This window comes from Prosopis cineraria, unplaced genomic scaffold, assembly GCF_029017545.1.
Source record: "Prosopis cineraria cultivar Desert tree isolate PC_DT_omini unplaced genomic scaffold, ASM2901754v1 PC8, whole genome shotgun sequence".
Classification (NCBI taxonomy): Eukaryota; Viridiplantae; Streptophyta; class Magnoliopsida; order Fabales; family Fabaceae; genus Prosopis; species Prosopis cineraria.
Genome location: NW_026555339.1, coordinates 11534902 through 11549007, shown reverse-complemented (window position 1 = coordinate 11549007; position 14106 = coordinate 11534902). Strand labels below are relative to the sequence as shown.

Here is a 14106-nt window from a genome sequence, read left to right as displayed (position 1 = left end):
AGGTGGAGCTGTTCTTTCCATTCAATCTTTGACTGATTTGGAATCGTTAGCCTGCGGCATATGAACGAGGGTCATCATACCCTTACAAGCCCATAAATGAACGATGCCTAACTGTTCAATAAGAGGGTGAGAGGGAGGAGAGAGAGGAAAAAGAAAGAGAAGAAGAAGTTAAGGAAGAAGATCAGCTCAGGGAGACACCTTCAGAGTATTTGTTAAAGAGCTCCTTGAATTCTTGACTTCTTCCAACTGGCATACTACCGTTAGAAGCACATGCACATTTTGTAGATTCTCTCATGTTCAAAGTTTGGGGGGAGAGGGAGAGAGAGAGGGATGCGATGAGTGTGGATGGCCAAAGACAAAGGAAATGGGAGACAGATGTAACATTTTCATAGCTTAAAAAAATTATGTTGGTCAAACATTAGTCAAAAGTTAGGAAAAGACATTATTGCTCCACTTTTAACACTTTCAAGATAATATTCCTCCTTCTTAAAGATAAGGATGGCTATAATTTCTTTCAAAAAAAATTTAAGACATTTTTGTCCCTCAACCCAAATTGTTTTGCAAGGGGTGTATAATATCTTAATTTTTTTATAGTAATGTTACCTTGAAACTTTTAAAAAGAGTATAATTTTTCCCTATCATTAATCTAGGTCTACATCAACAGTCAAAATCACTTTAGTTTGACCAAAAAATTCACAAGTGGCACTACAATGTTTTAGGCATATAGCAACAACTAACTTTGCAACAAGTACAAAAATGTTGCCTTAGATGCGAAATAAGCAACAGTTTTTCTAGTATAACTATTAATCTTAATTACAAGTAATAAATACTAAACAACACTTGAAAATCTTTTACCTAAAACAAAATAGGCAATAGTTTTCTACCTATTATTTTTTTACTTTTTAAAGAGGTTATTAATATAACTGCTTGCTATAAAATACTCAATCAAGTAACGCAGTTAACCTGTTTCTATTCACAATAAGCAATGGTTTTAGTCTTGTTGCTTAGTATTTATAATCGATAACAGACAATACCCATTGCGTATAATGCTTTTATTTAGTGACTCTTTAGTTCAGTGGTGAAAGCCTATATAATCTTGTTTAAGTCCATATAGGTGATTACAAATGGCACAGAAACCGAATAAAAACAAGCAATTCTTATTCTTTTTAAGTCTGCCTCGTACACAGCCATAAGGGTCCTATTTATAGTCTTGGAATTATGAAACTAAACCATACAAATTTAAAGGGAGGTTACAGAAATTAAGGGGAGGTTACAAAGAGTTTATTATGCTCCATTATGTGTGTGTCTTCTGTTTCTGCTCCATTATGTGTGTGCCTTCCGTTTCTGCTCGTTTCTGCTCTTTTCGTTTCATCCTCCTCGGGTTGAACAGAACTCACCCTCGAGTTAAATTCATCATCTTCATCAATCACTACTACAAAATAAGTTTACAGGAGCGCTTTTTTTTTACTTTAGGGAGCGCTTTTGAAGCGCTCTCGTATCGAGCGCTCCGAAATGTTTAAGCGCTCCTGTATATACGTTATACGGGAGCGCTTTTCGAAAAGCGCTCCCGTAAGGGAGCACATACGGGAGCGCTCTTGTAAAGAGCGCTCCCGTATGCAACCATACCGGAGCGCTTTTATAAAGAGCGCTCCCGTATGAACTATATAGGAGCGCTCTCTGGAAGAGCGCTCCCGTATGTTACTTTACAGGAGCGCTCTTCAAATGAGCGCTCCCATATATTACTTTAATTTTTTTTTAAATCAGATTTTTTGAAATTTCTCCTTTTACGTCTCTTTAACAATGGCAAATCATAATATCAAAAATTAATTTAAAAATAATATCAACATAAAAATGTATATACAAGAAAAGAATTTGAAACTGATACAACAATTTCAATTTCCTAACTAACCTAGTTTAATTTCTAACAAGCCTAACAAATGAAACTATTGTTATTTTTCTAACATTGAAATCTAACTTCCTATCACAAACAGCCAATAATATATTTTGACAACTCTTCAACTAAATCTTCTATTTGCTCCATGGTAAAATGCGAACATCTTACTCCAACAAAATACTACACAAGATATGAAAGCAATATATAAGTAATTAACATTATATCAACTTAATTTCAAAGCTTTTGACTTACATTTTCAGGAATGATCAACTCTTGTTGTGTGATTACTTCTCTCATAAACTTTATAACATAGTATCCACACTCCCAACCTTGTAATTGTGTAGGTACCTACCTATAAAACAATAAAAGATGTCATTATCAAAATATGGTAGAAATAAATTCTAACTTAATTTAAAATATTTCAGCAATGAAGTTATATATATGAATCATTTCATCAAGACGGTCAATATCATATGTCCCACTATCACGATCAAATGTGGAGTAGCTCGCACTATCCCTCCAATCATTTGCATTATTCCTTGTCTCCCTATGCATGATCTAACAAGTATAAGTTGGATCAATTCCATTACAGATTAAATGATCTTTCAATTCTATTGGCTTTACTCTTTTTCCATAGCAACATTTCAAACAAGGACATATGACTTCAGGGGAGTCTTGATCACAACAAAATGCAAATTCAATGAATTAATCTACACCATCCCAATATTCTCTAGATAGTCGATTAGCCGACATCCACTTATGATCCATATCACTAATATGATTATCAAAATTCAATAAATAAAAGACTTAGATTTCTATAAAAAAAATTCAACAACATCTTCCTTAAAAGAAGAACCTCCCAAATGATGAAACAATCAAATTCCACAACACAATACATTTAAACTAAAAAAATTAATTCATCCAAATAAAAATTTAGTAGCATAATGCATCTAAATTCTGTCAATCAATTGTAATTTAATTAATAACAATAATCTCCTTTAAAAGTATATTTCATAAATAAAATAAAAATGTTCAAGTAGTTTCCTCAACTTTAATCTAATTATCAACTACAAATACTCCATAATTCTAATATAAATAACTCCAATTCATATATTATCTATAATATTGATTATTAAAAAATATATATGAAATTTATTCTCAAATATATATAAATATATCAATATATTACATTATAAATTAATTATTAAAAAAATACCTTCACAGTGTAGTCTTCATGGCAATAGCGGAGGTCTTTGCGGCGTTGCTTCCTCGGCTGTACAGCAATGACACACGGCTGCAACGGAGGTCTTCACGGCGTCGCTTCCTCCGGTGTATAGCAGCGTCACAGATCTGGAACAGCAATGCAGATTTGGAATAGTGATGCGGGAGATGGCAGTGACGGCGACGGCAGCGCAAAAACAGAGACAGATGGTGCGACATGACACAGAAATGAACGAACAGCGATGAACACTGATTTGGAACAACAAACAGTACCGGACGATGATCTGGAACAGTGAACAGTGGCGAACGACGATCTGGAACAACGAACAGCGGTGGACGACGATCTGGAACAGCGAACAGCGACGGAAGATAGACTGATACAGCGACGATCTGGAACTCGTTGGGAATGCACAACCTCAGCAAATGAGAGAGAGGTTTGAAAGAAACTCATGAATAGGGAAAAAAACTGACGGGAGGCAGAGATATAAAAGACCACCTCTTCCGGAGCGCTCTTTGACGAGCGCTCCGGAAGAGGTGGTCTTCCGGAGCGCTCGTCAAAGAGCGCTCCGAGCTCTCCGGAAGATCCCTCTTTCGGAGCGCTCTTTGACGAGCGCTCCGGAAGATCAACTCTTTCGGAGCGCTCATTAAAAGAGCACTCCGGAAGATGAGCTCTTTCGGAGCGCTCATTCTAAGAGCGCTCCGGAAGAGGTGGTCTTCCGGAGCACTCGTCAAAGAGCGCTCCGGAAGATAGTCTTTCGGAGCACTTAACTACGAGCGCTCCCGAAGGTCTTTTTAAATTTTTTACAATATTTTATTTATATTAATTAGGAGCGTTATCTTATTGAGAAGCCCTAACATACAGGAGCGCTTATTTAAAAAAGCGCTCCGGTAAATTCTGCATTCACATTTTAGAGCGCTTTTTAAAGAAGCGCTCCTAAATACCCGCTCCTAAAGATATATTCTGTAGTAGTGAATGTACGGAGATAGATCGGTGACATTGAAGGTGGTAGATACACCATAAGAACCAGGTAATTCCACCTTGTAAGTATTGTTATTGATCCTTTGCACTATCTTGAACAGACCATCAGCTCTTGGGAACAACTTGCCGTTTGGCTGTTTAGGAAATCATTCCTTTCGTAGATGTATCCAAACTAAATCTCCTACCTTAAAAGTCTACTTTCTTCGATGCTTGTCACGTTGAGCTTTGTATCTCAAATTCTGCTTTTGAAGTCACTCGCAGACTTGCTCATGCAACTTCTTAATTTCCTTAGCCCTTTGGTCAGCATCAAAGCTATATTGCTGCTTATCAAGTGAAGGGCTTAAGTCTAGTGGACTAAGGGGACGAGTGCCATAAACAACTTCAAACGGACACTTCCCAGTTGCTTGATTGATAGAGTTATTATAAGCAAACTCAACTTGAGCAAGAATAAGATCCCACTGCTTCAAATTCTTCCTCATGAAACTGCGAAGAAGATTACCAAGAATCATATTTATAGCTTCAGTTTGACCATCTGTCTGGGGATGACTAGCGCTAATTGGAGCTTAGTTCCCATCTTCTTCCACAGTGTCCGCTAAAAGTGGTTAAGAAACTTCACATCACGGTCAAAAGTGATAGTTTTAGGAATGCCATGAAGACGCACAATCTCCTTAAAGTTCAAGTCTGCTACTTGAACAGCATCGTTGGTCTTCTAGCATGGGATGAAATGGGCCATTTTGAGAAATGATCCACAACTACCATGACAGAATCTTTTTGCCTCTGAGTCCATGGTAAACTCAGAACAAAATCCATAGTTATATCTTCCCAGGGTGCTTCTGAAATTGGCAGAGGCATGTATAGTCCGATATTCTAACCCTTAGATTTAGCCAAGTGACAAATTTTGCATCTTTATATATGCCTGTTGATATCTCGTTCAAATTGAGGCCAGTAAAAGTTCTCCTTCACCAGATCAACTGTTTTATCCTGTCCAAAATGTCCAGCTAATCCACCGTCATGTGCTTCCCAAATTATGGCTTCTCTTAAGGAACCCTGTGGAATACAGAAGGTTTTACCTCGAAATAAAAACCCGTCGTGTCTGTAGAACTGGTGGAAAGGTTGATTTACAGTTGCTTCCCACACTCCTCGAAAATCAGGATCATCCTGATACAACTCTTTGACAAAGTCAAATCCAACAACCTTGGTTTGTAGTGTTGTAAGTAGCACATAGCCACAACTAAGGGCATCAGCTATGGAGTTTAGAGTTCCAGTCTTATGTTTGATAAGGAATGGATAAGATTGTAAGAGTTCACTCCAATGAGCATGTTTACGACTGATCTTCTGCTGGGAGTTTAAATACTTGAAAGCCTCATGATCAGAAAAAAGTATGAACTCTTTATTCAGGAGATAATGACTCTAATATTGAAGAGCTCGGACAATGGCATAGAATTCCTTATCATAGGTAGAATATCTGAGCTTGGCATCTTGAGCTTCTCACTAAAAAAGGCAATAGGATGGCCCTCCTAACTTAAGACAGCACCAATGCCGGTGTTAGAAGCATCACAGCTAACTTCAAACACTTGGTTAAAATTAGAAAGAGCTATGACTGGAGCTTCGGTCAACTTCTTCTTAAGCTCCTCAAAGCTTTTCTAAGCTTGCTCTGTCTACTGAAACTTCTCTCCTTTGATATAGTCTATAAGTGGTGCAGCAATTGAGCTAAAATTATGGATGAACCTCCTATAGAAAGAAGCTAATCCGTGGAAGCTTCGAACCTCCTGGATAGATTTTGGAATTGGCCAGCTATCAATGGCTGTAACTTTGCTTGGATTAACGCGAACACCCTCTGCGGTAATGATGTATCCCAAGAACACAACTTTGCTAGTGAGGAAGGTGCACTTCTTGAGATTTACATAAAGCTTCTGTTCATGCAAGGCTTGCAAAACTTGCCGCAAGATATCTAAATGCTCCTCTTAATTCTTACTGTAAAGAAGAATATCGTCAAAGTACATAACAATGAATTTGCCAATGAAAGGTCTCAATACCTGATTCATCAGGCGTATAAATGTGTTAGGGGCATTTGTTAACTCGAAAGGCATCACATTCCACTCATATAAGCCATCTCTGGTCTTGAAAGCGGTCTTCCACTTATCTCCTGGCCGAATTCTAATTTGATGGTACCCACTACGAAAGTCAATTTTGGAGAAAGTAGTGGCACCATGCAACTGGTCTAACATATCATTAAGCCAAGGTATTGAAAACCGATACTTAATAGTGATCTTGTTGACGGCTCGGCAGTCAATACACATTCTCCAACTCCCATCCTTCTTAAGTACTAGAAGAACAGGTACAGCACAAGGGCTGACACTTTCTCAAACTAACCCTTTCTTCAACAACTCTTCAACTTGTCGTTAGACTTCAGCATGTTCTTGAGGACTCATCCTGTAAGCAGGCTTATTAGGAATGACTGCTCCTGGAACGAAGTCAATGGCATGCTGTATGTCTCGTATTGGAGGCAACCCTGGTGGTATGTTATCAGATATTACATCTGAAAATTCTGATAATAACAGAATAACTCTAGGTAGATCGGCCGTCTTGTCGTTCACCTCAAGCACCAAAATAAAGCTCATCATTTGGGCTTCGGATTTTGACACTTTAAATTCATCCTTAGTCAACAAAGACACTAACGGCTTAGAGATACTAGATTTCCTTGAAAATTGGCTAATCTCACTGGGTGGTAGAGGCGCTAGCGTGAACTTGACACCATCTTTTGTAAAAGAATAAGTGTTCGCTCGCCCGTTGTGCATAACATGTCGGTCATATTGCCATGGCCTCCCTAAGAGAAGGTGGCATGCATCTATGGGAACAACATCACATAAAACTTCATCACAATATCGATTCCCAATAGAAAAGGTCACAAGGTATTATTTAGAAACTTTTACCTCATTCTCTTTGTTGAGCCAGTGAAGCTTGTAAGGTTGTGGATGATCTTGTGTTGCCAACTTCAACTTCTCCACCATGTAGTCAGATACTACATTTTCACAGCTTCCACTATCAATGATGACATTATAAACTTTTCCTTCGACCGTGCAACGAGTGTGAAAAATGTTACGCCGTAGCCAAGGTTCTTCTTCGACTACTGTTGTATGTAGACTTCGTCTAAGCACCAATACTTCTCCTTGATCAGCAGGTGTGACCTCCTCGTCATATACGGGATCAGTTTCGTAGAACTCAGCATCCTCCTCATCTTCTTCAAGTGCTTCATACCCTGATCCTTCTCGAATGGTGACAACCTTTCGAGTAGCATAGTCCGCAATAATGTGGCCAAATCCTTGGCATTTAAAGCATTTGATTGCTTTAGAACTAAATTCCTTAGCAGCATTGGATGGTGGTTTGCGTATAGCAGTAGGTTGTGGCTTGCTTGAGGAGTTGGTCTGCTGAAATTCTGCCTTACGGCCTTCTAGATAACCCCTAGAGGATGAAGGCTGAAAAGTGGACCTCTTGGGCATCTGCTTCTCAACACACAGGGCTAGACAGATGACATCATCCAAGGTCCAATATTGTTGAAGCTGGACTGGACGACTGATATCTGTGTTTAAGCCTGCAAGGTACCAGGCTATTGTTTGCTCCTCCTTCTCCTGAATATCACACTTCATCATAAGTTGTTCAAACTCTCTAGTATATTCTTCTACAGATAAAGATCTCTGTTGAAGATTTTGCAACTGGATAAAATTATCCTGGTGGTAATGATCTGGCAGAAATTTCCTGGTGAGATGGCGTTTTATTTTCTCCCAGGTCTTAATCCTGTGCTTTCCCTCACGTTCCTGCTTCCGTCTAAGGTTTTCCCACCAAATGGAAGCATGTTTCTTGAGTTTGAGGGCAACAATCTTGACTTTCTGCACATCTAGAATCTCCTTGTATTCAAATACTCGTTCAACAGTTTGCAGCCAATCTACAAACTCATCTAGCTGGAGTCTTCTCTCGAATTCAGGAATGTCCACCTTGATATCATTAAGGCAGAATTGTTGTTGTCGTGGATGGCGGCGGTTGTCGGTGGATGACAAACTGCTGCTTCCCGAATCTCCCTCTAAGTTTTCTCTGTTGTTGTTTAACAGAGTTCACTGCAATTCCACAGTGGCTTCCGACTCTCGTATCCTATGTCTCATCTCTTCCATCTCAACCTCGTGCACATGTCTACGTCTTGGAGGCATTTTGGATAAGTGTCAAGGCTAGGGATATGGGAAAGATTGAGGTGCAGATGGAAACGTTGAAGGATATAGGGGTAAAGTGAGATTTTTTCAAAAGGCTAGGGGCAAAATAGGGATTTTGGACAATCTAGGGGGTAAAATAGAGATTTTAAAAGACTGATGGGGTTAGATTGCAATTTATGACAAATATAGGGGTTAAAATGGAATTCAAGTAAAATAACGGGGCAAAAGTGTAATTTTAGGAAGTATAGGGGTTAAAATGGAATTTCAAAAAAATTTGGGGGTCAATTTGGAATTACCGAAAGCTTTGGGGCAACAATGTAATTTATGAAACTTTAGCTGACTGGGTACAGTGACGTGGCAACGATGACACGTGGCAAAACACTACTGGGCTGACCTGTCGTTGACCGGTCAGATCGCTGACGTGGCAGCTGACGTCAGCGTCTTCAACCTCCGGATGGTGCGTGACGGCACGTGTATCGGCGGCGAGGCGCGTAGACTTTCAGTGACGGCGCGTGACGGCGTGTGTTGTGTTGTCCGGTGACGGGGAACCTTTTGTTCCACGTTTCGGACCTCCTAAGCACGATGATGATGTTAGTTTTTCGAGAAAATGCTTGGATTGCAAAACACGAAGACGTCGGGGACTCCTCCTCTGAATCTCTCTTCTTTCCGGCGTACTTTCTCAACCGTAACTTACTCTCTTGCTCTCTGGACCAGCTTTGATACCAAAATGGCACAGAAACCGAATGAAAACAAGCAATTATTATTCTTTTTAAGTCTGCCTCTTACACAACCATAAGGGTCCTATTTATAGTCCTGGAATCGTGAAACTGAACCATACAAATTTAAAGGGAGGTTACAAAAATTAAGAGGAGGTTACAAAGAGTTTATTATGCTCCATTATGTGTGTGTCTTCCGTTTATGCTCCATTATGTGTGTGCCTTTCATTTCTGCTCGTTTCTGCTCTTTCCATTTCAACAAAACTCATTTACATTATTTGGATAATTTTTTGAAAACTCCGAACAATCGTAATTAGGATTCTTTGCTGCATGTTGCGTAAAATCAACTAGGAGGTGCTTCTGCATTTAAAATATCACAATTGGGCTTTCATTATACTATATTTGATTATAATAGTCATAGAAAATTAAACAACTTTATAAAAATCATAACTTTAAGATTATGAGAAGTTGATTTTTTGACCAAAAAAATTCACAGGTGGTGGCAACTGGCAAGCTAAATGGGATGAGTAAGATGAAGCGTGGCTTTGAAAATTCCGAGAGGATGATTCCTTTGAGAAACTTCGAGCCGGACAACGATGACAAAAATACTCGCGGCTTTGAAAATTCTGAGAAGCCCACATCTTTTGCCAAGAGCTTAACCCAGTTCAATGTTGAAAAACACTTGGACTAGATTTCAGGATTTTCCCATATAACTAAACAGAAAACGGAACATCAAACTCACCATCAACTTGATTCCAGGGTGATCGAAACTCATCGAACTCGCAAACTTCTTTTATTTAATATTTTTATCTCCTGAAATTTATGGGTTTTTCTTTTTCCCCAAGCGAAAATCATGGATTTAAAAACTCCCAAAAACAAAGAAAATTTGCAGAACATGAATTTAGAGGCTAAATTATTAGACCGTTGCATTATTGTAACTTTATATAAGAAGCACAAACCCAATCAAAAGAAGGCCCAATAACTGTTTCCTAAAATTTTAGGATACAATATTTTATTCTATTTTTTTATTTCCAAATAAATCATTTTTTCACCAGACATGTGAATATTATTAGTTTTTGAATAGATGGTGAAGGATAGAGAAGAATGAAATTAATTGAATAAACAAGATTGGGTCATTAAGAATTTTGTTTAGAATTCAGTAAGGGTTTAAGATTTTAAGGACAACGGCAGTAAGGATTCCCAGAAGAAGAAAAAATAGTAGTGAAAGCCAAATACAACTAAAGGTTCATCTATTCATGAGTGAATTCATGAATCTTGAATTGTTTTTACAAATAATTAATGAACATATACCCTATAAATAGATAAACCTTTAATTATGTTCAACCTTCACTGTTATTTTTTCTTCTCGTCACTACCATTCTCCAAGATTCCCCCCATCAATCATAAATTATATATTGATTACTATGTCTATATTATATGTATAATTTTATATGAAAGAATAATTGTCTCATCCGATTACATACACAACCAAAAAATAATAATAATAATAATAATAGTAAACATCTCATTAGTATCATATATATCATAAACCAGGATAAGTGACAGCATCTGATCACTTGATGACATATCAATATCATAATCCAATTTGAAGACTAATCAACTCAATCAAATATTGTAAAGCCAATGCAAAAATAATATAATATGTTGTGATATATACTGATATGTGATGTAATAAATGTATACTTCCCCATTGCTATTTAGAAGGGTGGATTAAGAAAATTGTCCTTTAGAAGGTAGAGAGAGATTATTTATAAATTATGGCATTAATTTTTAATACAGTTTTTCCTTTTTATCCACATTAAACATTAATGAGAGAAAATATATATGTTATTAAAATATGTATATTTAATGGAGACAAAGTTATAAACTAATTAATTTTTTTGACATAGTTAATAAGTTTTAATATTTTTTCTTGATTTCAATTTAAGTATTGAAAATGACTTATAAATATAATAAAAAATAGTACTCCCTCCATTAAAAAATATGAAGTATTTTTTTTAGATAAGTTGTTCAAAAAATAAGACATTTTAGGCCTTTCAAAATTTAATTAATGAGGTTTTCCTAAAATATTCTTAATTATGAGTGTAAGTAATAAATTTTTTAATTGAGACATCATGTTAAATAAAAATAAACAAGAAAAGAATGTGTAATTATTAAAAAATTAACTAATTTATGGGGATGTAATGCTTTTTTTTTTGGCCCGAGCGACGTAATTTATTTAAAAGTATTGTCAGAGTATATGATATATATATTGAAAAACTTTTATACTTTGTGTTATTTAAGTATTGAATAATTTATAATTACTTCATCAATAATTTACAGTTATAACTTTAACATTTTACAATTATAATTTTACATATTCAACAATTAAATTAATCAGTGCAATTATTGAATATATAAAGTTACAGTTATAAAAAGTTAAAGTTATAGTTATAAATTACTGATGAAGTAATTGTAAATAATTAATGTTAAACTTTATTAGTAACACATAATTATTTAACTGTTAGATATGTAAAACTATAGTTATAAAAAATTAAAATTATAGTTATAAATTGCTGATGAAATAATTATAAATTAATTATTTGATTAATGTAATATATATTTTATAGGGTTATTATTGTCTTTGCAATCTAATTTTAAATTACACTCATGTCTTTTAGGACCTAGTTTTGATGTTTGAATTTTATGAGATTTATTTATAAATAAGTCTAGAGATCTATATATAATTTTTTCTTTTTTTAACCTGACCTCACCTCCTTGTTATTGTATATTTTTGTATTATATGTGGTTTCTTTTTGGGAAAATGACAAAAAAAAACCTCAAATGATAATTAACTACTGCAACATACAACAATTATTATTTAGCTCCTAGGACTTGTGAGACATTTTAATTTTTGATGAAATAACATAATTGTTATGAATGATTATTATAAGAAATGATAGACTCCTTTGGTGGCGTTATTATTAACTAAAATAGAATAGAAAATGATTATTTTCTTTATGAAAATTTGTGATTTATAAATAGATTAGAAAATGACAATTTGGCTGTACTTTATTGATGAACAAATTCGTAGAAAGAAAGTAGTTATTCTCTATTCCATTTTAGCCAATAATACAACTAAAGTTGTAATTTCCCATAATAATCATTGAGGGCAAGTTTGTCATTTTATCAAAAATCAAAATGTTAGACAAAACCCTTTAGATTAAAAAATAATTATCATATTTCATAATACTTAATCGTCATTTACATCTCCACATGAGAAAGGGTCACGACAGCATATTAAATTTGAACTCAATTATCAAGTGACTAAAGATATGGGTTAATTATAAAATTTAAAAATTTATATATATATATATATATATAAATTTTTTTTTTAGAAACCACTCTTCTGTGCTTTGGCCCAGTATAACATATTTAATATTTATGCTTGATTAGATATAAAATGTATCCGTGTTCGTAGTGAGATGTGAGTTGGGGAAGTGATACTTCTGCAGACTTGATTTCTCTTCACTAACTTTCATCTACACTAACCTAAAATAAAATCTAGACCATCCCAATTTGGTATAGGCTAAATTTGGATGATCTAGATTTAAAATTTTTATTTTTTTTATTTATATTTATTTTTATACTTATTAAAATAAAAATTAAATTTCTTAATAATTCTATTTTATCACCAATCAAAAAAATCCATATTTAATTTCAAGGGTCCAAAAATTAATATTAAATTAATATAATTTTGATAAATTGATTATTTAAATTTACTTTAAATGGTTCGGATTTAAATTTTTTAACCTATAATTTTTTATAATTTTTTTTGAAAAGTGTTAGTTGGGATATAATCTTCACTTTTAATATTATATTTATTAAAATAAAAATTATAAAAAGATTAATATTAAATTTGGATTGTTCAGAGTGAATCTGGATAGTCAATTTATAAAAATTATAAAAATTTTAATATTAAATTGAATCATACATATTAAATCTAGATTGTCCAGGTTAGTGATAAAGTGAATTTATTAATATTATTATTTTTATTTTAATAAGTATAAAATAAAAATTTTAATAAAAAATTTAAATTGGACTATCCAAATTTAGTCCGCACTAAATTTGAACAGTTCAAATTTTATTTTAGGATAGTGAAGAGGAAATGGAGAGGAAGGTTAGTGGAGAGAAGTGAAGTCCCATTACTTATATTATAAGATTTATTATATTTCGATAAATCAGGTAATAGATGTGAGTTGATCCATCTGATTTTTTTCTTTTTTTTTGGGAAAAAAATGTGTAATGAACTTTATTGTTACAAAATATATTTCAAGCATGTCATTAATGGATCGGATCTGATACTCTGCTTGATAATATATCAGGCTAGATAAAATATGAAAGGAGATCAAGAAGAATTGTAAGCTTAATCTGTGGCAGAATTGAAGGAAAAATGGACACTCAGTATTCACACCTTACTTATAAACCACATAGCTAAAGTTTGATTGAATACTTTTCTTTTTCTTGGATATTGCTTGCTTTTCTCTAGTAACTTGCTCAAAAATTTCATTAGCAAAATATTACTAAGATTAATTAGTGTCTTTGAATGAGTATGATAATTTGTTCTCCTAAATCAGGTCAGAAAAAATGAACAAAAGAATATGCAGTATAATGTTGAGCCTCGTTGCTTTTTTAGAATAGTTCACTAATTCTAATGTTTTTAATTACAATGTTAAACTTGATTAAAAAAAAAAAAGTTTCGGACCGGGCTCTTAGTTTAATTGCAACGTCACACTAAAGGGACTTATGGCCTAAGTCCATTTGCACTTGGCCTGCTGCATATTCCCAATAATTATTCGATATAAATGTATATATATAGTGGTCTTAACTTCATACTCTTTTATATATATAAAAAAAAAATTTATACCCTTTTAGTCGAAAGATATCTTAATTTTATATTATTCTCAAATTATTTATAAATCGTGAAGCTAAAGTTTGAGTGTATGTTTTTCTTTTCTTGGATATTGCTTACTTTTCTTTGGTTATTAAAATTAGTGTCATTGAATAAATACGTACGATATTTTGTTTTCCTAT

The 14106-nt window shown here is 34.3% G+C and overlaps 1 pseudogene; it reads left to right on the top strand.

Moving 5' to 3' along the window:
- Positions 1 to 14106, top strand: part of LOC129317299 (putative disease resistance RPP13-like protein 1) — a 104772-nt pseudogene that overhangs the window by 66123 nt on the left and 24543 nt on the right.